Below are 6,616 nucleotides of genomic sequence, written 5' to 3' on the forward strand. Positions count from 1 at the left end.
CCCTTTCTCAACCCACCCACACACACAAATGACATACAGACGGGCACATACATATGGACTAACCCCCCCCCACACACACACAACCCCCCCACACACACAACCCCCCCCCATACACAAACTGCATCACCTAACCTCCTAAAACAGTCAACAAAAGACTCAATATCCCTCTGAGGAAGAACACTGCGACTCTCCACTGCGATTCCTACTTCAACCACAATATATTCCTCGGGACTGGATTAACAGAAAATAAGATACGTGGAGAAATATTGCTGGAATTCATTTGTCTATTCTATGTAGGGTAATTCACAGATATAAAAACTATAGTGCGTTTGTTCTAACCTGGCGAATATCTTTAACCTCTTTCAGCCCACTTGATTTCCATGTATAATGCAGTGTTGACTAATAACCACGGAGACTCATTCCTACGAAGATCCCTAACCCCTTTCAGCCCAGTTGATGGCCACATAGAGTTAGATTAGAGTCCTGACTAGTAACCAAGGAGACGCATTCGTGCCTCATAACTGCGGTTCATTGAATTTCATGCAACTACAAATTAGAACTCAAATTAAGAGACTGATACAGTTCCATAAGGTTAAAATAAATCGATTATTGACAGGCAACACAATTTCGGATGAGAGAAATCCTAGCAGTGAAAGAGGAAACCGCTTCAGCCAAGACGCTTCATATACATTTAATTTTTGCTCTTACCAGACGATTTTGTTAACCCTTACAGCCAGGGGGATGTTCTCTCTTCCTATTCTTGCCCTCTCCTGACGATTTTTTTTTCAATTTGGGATAAAGACCTTTCGATGTGGAGGGGTTAGGTAAGGCCTTCGTCAACCCCTTTAATGTGAGATTTTTTTTCCTAAGTTGCATAAAATCGTTTGATAGCAGCAAAGAGAGAAAAAAAAAATCGCCTGGATTCGAGGGATTTAGTAACTGGAGACGGTCTGATCAGGAGGGGTTTGACAGAGGCTTCATTTAACCCCCTCTCTATAAATGGTCTCTCCCTAAGCTGAGGCAAATCGTCTGAAGGTAGAAATATTATTAAAAAGACATTGTGCAGAAGGCTAAAGGAGAAGAGAGAGAAAGAGGGAGGGTATGGGTACAGAGGGGGAGGAGGGAGGGTAGGGGAGCATAGAGGGGGAGGAGGGAGGGTAGGGAGTAAAGAGGGGGAGGAGGGAGGGTACAGGGAGCATAGAGGGGGAGGAGGGAGGTTAGGGAGAGCAAAGACGGGGAGGAGGGAGGGTAGGGAACCATTGAGGGGGAGGGAGGGGAAGAAGAGAGAGGGGAAAGGGGAGAGTAAGGGGAGAGGGATAGGGGAAAAAGATAAAACAGAAAGTACAAAAAACAAACAACATATTAATCTTTATCAAGTTTATCTGTTAAGGGGAAAAAAAAACTTCATTATTTTCTAAGTTTAAAATAAAGGACCGTATTCTCGTGGGGTAAGGAGGCGCCCTAACACCTCTTCCTGAGCGATTTAGTTTTGATATGGGTGGGTAACAAATGGGAGAGAGAGAGAGAGAGAGAGAGAGAGAAATATGCAAACAGGCGTGAACACAACTTTATTAAATCTCTCTCTCTCTCTCTCTATACCTACCTACCTACTCACCTACCTATCTATCTATCTATCTCGAAGGCACAGAATCTTCTAAGCATCCCTCCCAGAGAAGATTCCTGTCTATTTTGTCTCTATATTTAATTTCTATATCACATAAATCTACATCACAAAATCCATATTAACCCCTTCAGTATGTCAACTTTTTTACGCTGCTTAAGAGGATCATTTAATAGTGAAGATATCAATAGAGAGAAAGAGAGAGAGAGAGAGAGAGAGAGAGAGAGAGAGAGGGAGAGAGAATTCACATCTAAACCTCCCACATCAAAATCTCTCCCCAAAAGCAAAAAATAATAGAAATAAAAATAAAAATGAATGAATAATGAAATACAAAGACAAATAAAAGAATAAAATAATTGTTCAGAAATAGCAATAATAAAATGGCGTCCCCGTAATAAAGGATATAAAGGTGATATGCAAAGGTACAGTTAAGGAAAATTATCTCGTTCCATTTTTCCGATTGACTATTGTGAAACGCTTGTGTGTGTGTGTGTGTGTGTGTGTGTGTGTGTGTGTGTGTGTGTGTGTGTGTGTGTGTGTGTGTGTGTGTGTGTGTGTGTGTGTGTGTGTGTGTGTGTGTGTGTGTGTGTGTGAACCCTACCTTACCCTGTCCTTAGGTGGGAAAAGAGGTCTGGATGATGATGATGATGATGATGATGATGATGATGATGATGATCTTATTACTGTTTTGTTTGTTGTTGTTGTTATTATTTTTGTTGTTGTCAGTAAGTTCATCTGGAAGTGAACCCAGTGGAACGCAGAACCCCGGCCACTTGAACCCGTCGCTCCCAGGGATCTTTTGTTGATGTTATTTGAGGGCTTTTGTGTGTGTGTGTGTGTGTGTGTGTGTGTGTGTGTGTGTACATAAGGAGGGACGGGTAATGACGTGAATGTAAGTCCGCAGCTGTGCATAACTAAGGCTGAGAGAGAGAGAGAGAGAGAGAGAGAGAGAGAGAGAGAGAGAGAGAGAGAGAGATTTTGCTCTCCCCGTTCTCTTTACACTGTTTTTACTTAGAAACGATTAAAAACAGTAGTAGTGGCAGCAGCAGGATAGTAGTAGTAGTAGTAGTAGTATGAACACTAGTATAATAATAATAATAATAATAATAATAATAATAATAATAATAATAATAATAATAATAATAATAATAATAATAACAGTAATATAAAGGCCATAACACCCACAACATCAGTAATATCATCATCAACAACAACAATACCAGATTTAAAGCAAGTCATATTAAAGAAAAAGAAATATAACAAAAAGAGAAAAAGAGAGAGTCAAAGAAACAGGCTATTACGAAAGAAGAGAGCTACTTAAATAGAGAAAGAGAAAGAGAGTATAGAGAGTAAAGAGAGGAAATGAGACAGCTGAATGAGAGAGAGTAAAGAGAGTTGAGAAAGTAAAGACAATTAAAGAGAGAATATACATTTTTAAAATATGGAAGAGAGAAGAGATACTCATTTACGACGCTCGATTTAAAGAGAGAACATAGAAAGGGAAACGACAGAGAGCGAAAATTAAGAGAGTAAAGAAAGTATTGAAAGACAAGAGAGAGAGAGAGAGAGAGAGAGAGAGAGAGTGAGAGAATCGTACACACACACTCACCAGCTCACAGGACACCCACAGCCACACCCACGCCTCACACACTACCACTTGAGACTGGCTGTGTAGTTGTGTGTGTGTGTACCCCATGTGTCCCCCTTACACCCCCCCCCACCCCCACCACATTCTCTCTTTCTCCATCCCCCCACCTCCCCCAACCCTCACTTCCCCCACCCACTCCCTCTCCTTCCCTGTCCCCCACCTCCTCCTCCCTCTTCCTCCATGACCTTCCCTCCTCCCTCTAATCCCTCCCCAACCCCCCACACCAACTCCTCCCACTCCCTCCCAAGCCTCCCCCCCAACTCGTCCCCTTCCTTCCATTTCCTTCGCTTTCCCCAACCACCTCCTCCTTCCCCCCTCCTACTCCCCCTCCTTTTCCCTCCTTGACCTTCCCTTACCCTTTTTTCTCTCCCCTCCACCCTCTTCCCCAATCCTCCTCTCCCTCTCTCCCTCCTTCCTTTCCTTCTCTCCTACAATCTAGTACCTCTCCCTTCCTTCTTTATCTCAGTATATTTCAGTATTGTAATTTTTTGTTTCTTTTTTTTCAGAGCCTGCAGGATACGACCACAGAACAACATTGATAAATATTGTTGACTAACTTATCTTTTCAGGTGGATAGTGTAGAGTTAGATTTCCTTTCCCTCTTTCCTATATCAAAGTTCCATTAATTTTTCTATGCTGCCCTGTGGTCCCTCTCACTATTTCCTGCCGGCTGGAGGGCTTGGTGGGTGCGGGGAGAGCCTTCCTGCTTTTCTATCCTTGTCTTTAACTGATAGAACAGCTCTGTTATAGTCTTCCCTACACCAAACAGCCGCGAAAGGACCAACAGGTTTGCGTTTGTTTGCTTTCCTTTGTACTCCTTTGTATTCCTCCATTCTTCATTCTCCCTCATCCTTCCCAACCCCAGCCACTCTTCTTCCCCCTTCCTTCATCCTTCTTTTTCTCCCCCTCCTTCTCCCTCCTTCCCTCTTTTCTTTTCCCTACCTCCCTCCTTCCCTATTTTCTTTTCCCTACCTCTTTCCTTCCCTCTTTTCTTCTCCCCACCTCCTATTTTCTTCTCCCCACCTCCTTCCTTCCCTCTTTTCTTCTCCCCACCTCTTTCCTTCCCTCTTTTCTTCTCCCCACCTCCTTCTTTCCCTCTTTTCCTCCCCCAACTCCCTCTTTCCTTTCCTCTTTTCCTCCACCCTCGTCCCTCTCCCCTTCTTCTCCGCCTCCTCCCCTCTCCCTCCACTGTCTCTTTCCTCGGCCTTGCCTCCCTTCCTCCGTCTCATTCCTATCTCACTCTCCCCTCCCCTCTCCCTCGCTTCCTCCCTCTTTGTTTTCCGTCTCTCTCTCTCTCTCTCTCTCTCTCTCTCTCTCGAATACCAAGGAACTGAAAGGAAAGCAAACAGCCACCGACCTAATGGCTTTCTCGAGGTTGTTTTTTTCATAGAAGGCCATGACTATGTTATCTAAATCTATGAGCTTTCTCCCTGACCCTGTTCCTTCCCTTAATTTCCTCCCTCTCTCTCTCTCTCTCTCTCTCTCTCTCTCTCTCCCATCTTCCACAACTTTACCCTACCCCTTCCCCCTTTTTCTCTCCTCTTTTCATTCAGTCCTACCAATCCCTATCCCCTCACTCTCTCTCCCCCCCGTCCCTACTTCTTCATTCTCCCTCTCTCTTCTTCTCATTCCCTTCACTCCTTTTCTCTCTCTTTCCCTCATCCTTCTCCCTCTCCTCTCCTCTCCTCTCATTCCTCCCTTTTCCTCTTCCTCCACCTCTTCTCTCTAGTCCCCTCTCCTCACCTCTCCTCTCCTCTCTCTCTCTCTCTCTCTCTCTCTCTCTCTCTCTCTCTCTCTCTCTCTCTCTCTCTCTCTCTCTCTCTCACGTACCCTGATAACCTAGTTTCTACCATCCTACCCATCTCTCTCTCTCTCTCTCTCTCTTCCAGAAAGTTAAACAAAGCAAATTACGGGCGTCTTAAAAGTTGTCTCTAAAAACAAAGACTTAACAGAATAAATTAAGTGATATATGTTCCTTGCGAGACTTAACAATGTAAAAAGGTAAATTCTCTCTCTTTCTCTCTCTAATGACATACTACATTACTCTTAAACACATCGCAGTTCTGACGGTGGGTATTAGAGCTATTTTTCTTGTCGCACAGAAGGTTTCTTAACGCCTCTCCCTCAGCGATTTATTCGGCACACTGCACCCCAATATTCTCTTTTATTTTTATGATTTAGATTTCTCCATAATTTCATCATCATCATCATCATCATCACTTTCACTTATCATCATCATCATCATCATTTTCACTTGATTTCTCACACGATCATCATCATCATCATCGTCATCATCATCATCCCCACCACCACCACCAACACCATCACCATCATCATCATTATCTTCACTTTTATTATCATCATCATCATCATCATCATTTTCACTTGCTTTCTCACACCATAATCATCATCATCATTTTCTTCACCACCACCACCACCCTCAACATCACCACCACCACCACCACCACCCTCATCATCACCACCACCACCACCACCATCATCATCATCTACTGTACTTAATATCAGTTTCAAAATGGTGAGAAGGATCCAGAAATAATGAAAGGAAAACAAAAACAGAATATCACCAGACGTGCAGTGAGATTAGCAATATTCCTGTACAATAAACAAGATAAACAAGAAACCGTAAGCTGTATAAACAACATAAACACTGGATAAACAATTGTAGTAAGCAATGTAAACTATGGTAATTCACAATGAAATACTAGAGGCAAATATAAATGAATTCCCATAAACGCAATGTGAACCAAAACAAAATCGAATCACATCATCCTTTGCCTGACCCTCAACCCTTCCACCGAGTATGGTCCATTTCGAAGCAAAACTGAGTTAGACTGCCTCTCTCTCTCTCTCTCTCTCTCTCTCTCTCTCTCTCTCTCTCACACACACACACACACACACACACACACACACACACACACACACACACACACACACAGAAAGAGAGAGAGAGAGGACTAAAAACCTACCTCGCGCGTGTGTTATAACAAAACACAAACAAGTTGACGCCAACGACCAGAGATACCAGCACAAAGGTAAACAGATTTAACCCTATCAACACGAGGACCTCTCTCTCTCTCTCTCTCTCTCTCTCTCTCTCCCTCTACTATATTCTATTCACGGGGGATTTGTTCTAAAGCCTTCAATAATCCTTTCTTTCTCTGGGTGAATAAAATCGTCTTGTACCAGGACTAAACTAACACATCACCGTCGTGAAGGGGTTACGCTAAAGTCACCTTCAATGCAATGCCAACTAACTTAAACTGTACACATTCTCTAGTTCTCGAGGGCCACTTAAATCTAGGCAGTAAAATAGAGAGTGTTGGAAG

At 43.2% G+C, this 6,616-nt stretch overlaps 1 protein-coding gene across 1 annotated transcript in view; it reads right to left on the minus strand.

Moving 5' to 3' along the window:
* The window catches only part of LOC145415472 (uncharacterized), a 23,563-nt gene extending 20,308 nt beyond the window's left edge, over positions 1-3,255 (minus strand). Inside the window, exon 1 of the mRNA XM_080284747.1 lies at positions 3,231-3,255. The gene's annotated coding sequence lies outside the window, so the exon portion shown is untranslated. The remainder of the gene's footprint in view (positions 1-3,230) is intronic.
* Between the last annotated feature and the right edge of the window lie 3,361 nt (positions 3,256-6,616).

This window comes from Coenobita brevimanus, chromosome 102 (assembly GCF_032717465.1).
Source record: "Coenobita brevimanus isolate Jiangsu-jjx chromosome 102, ASM3271746v2, whole genome shotgun sequence".
Taxonomy (NCBI): Eukaryota; Metazoa; Arthropoda; class Malacostraca; order Decapoda; family Coenobitidae; genus Coenobita; species Coenobita brevimanus.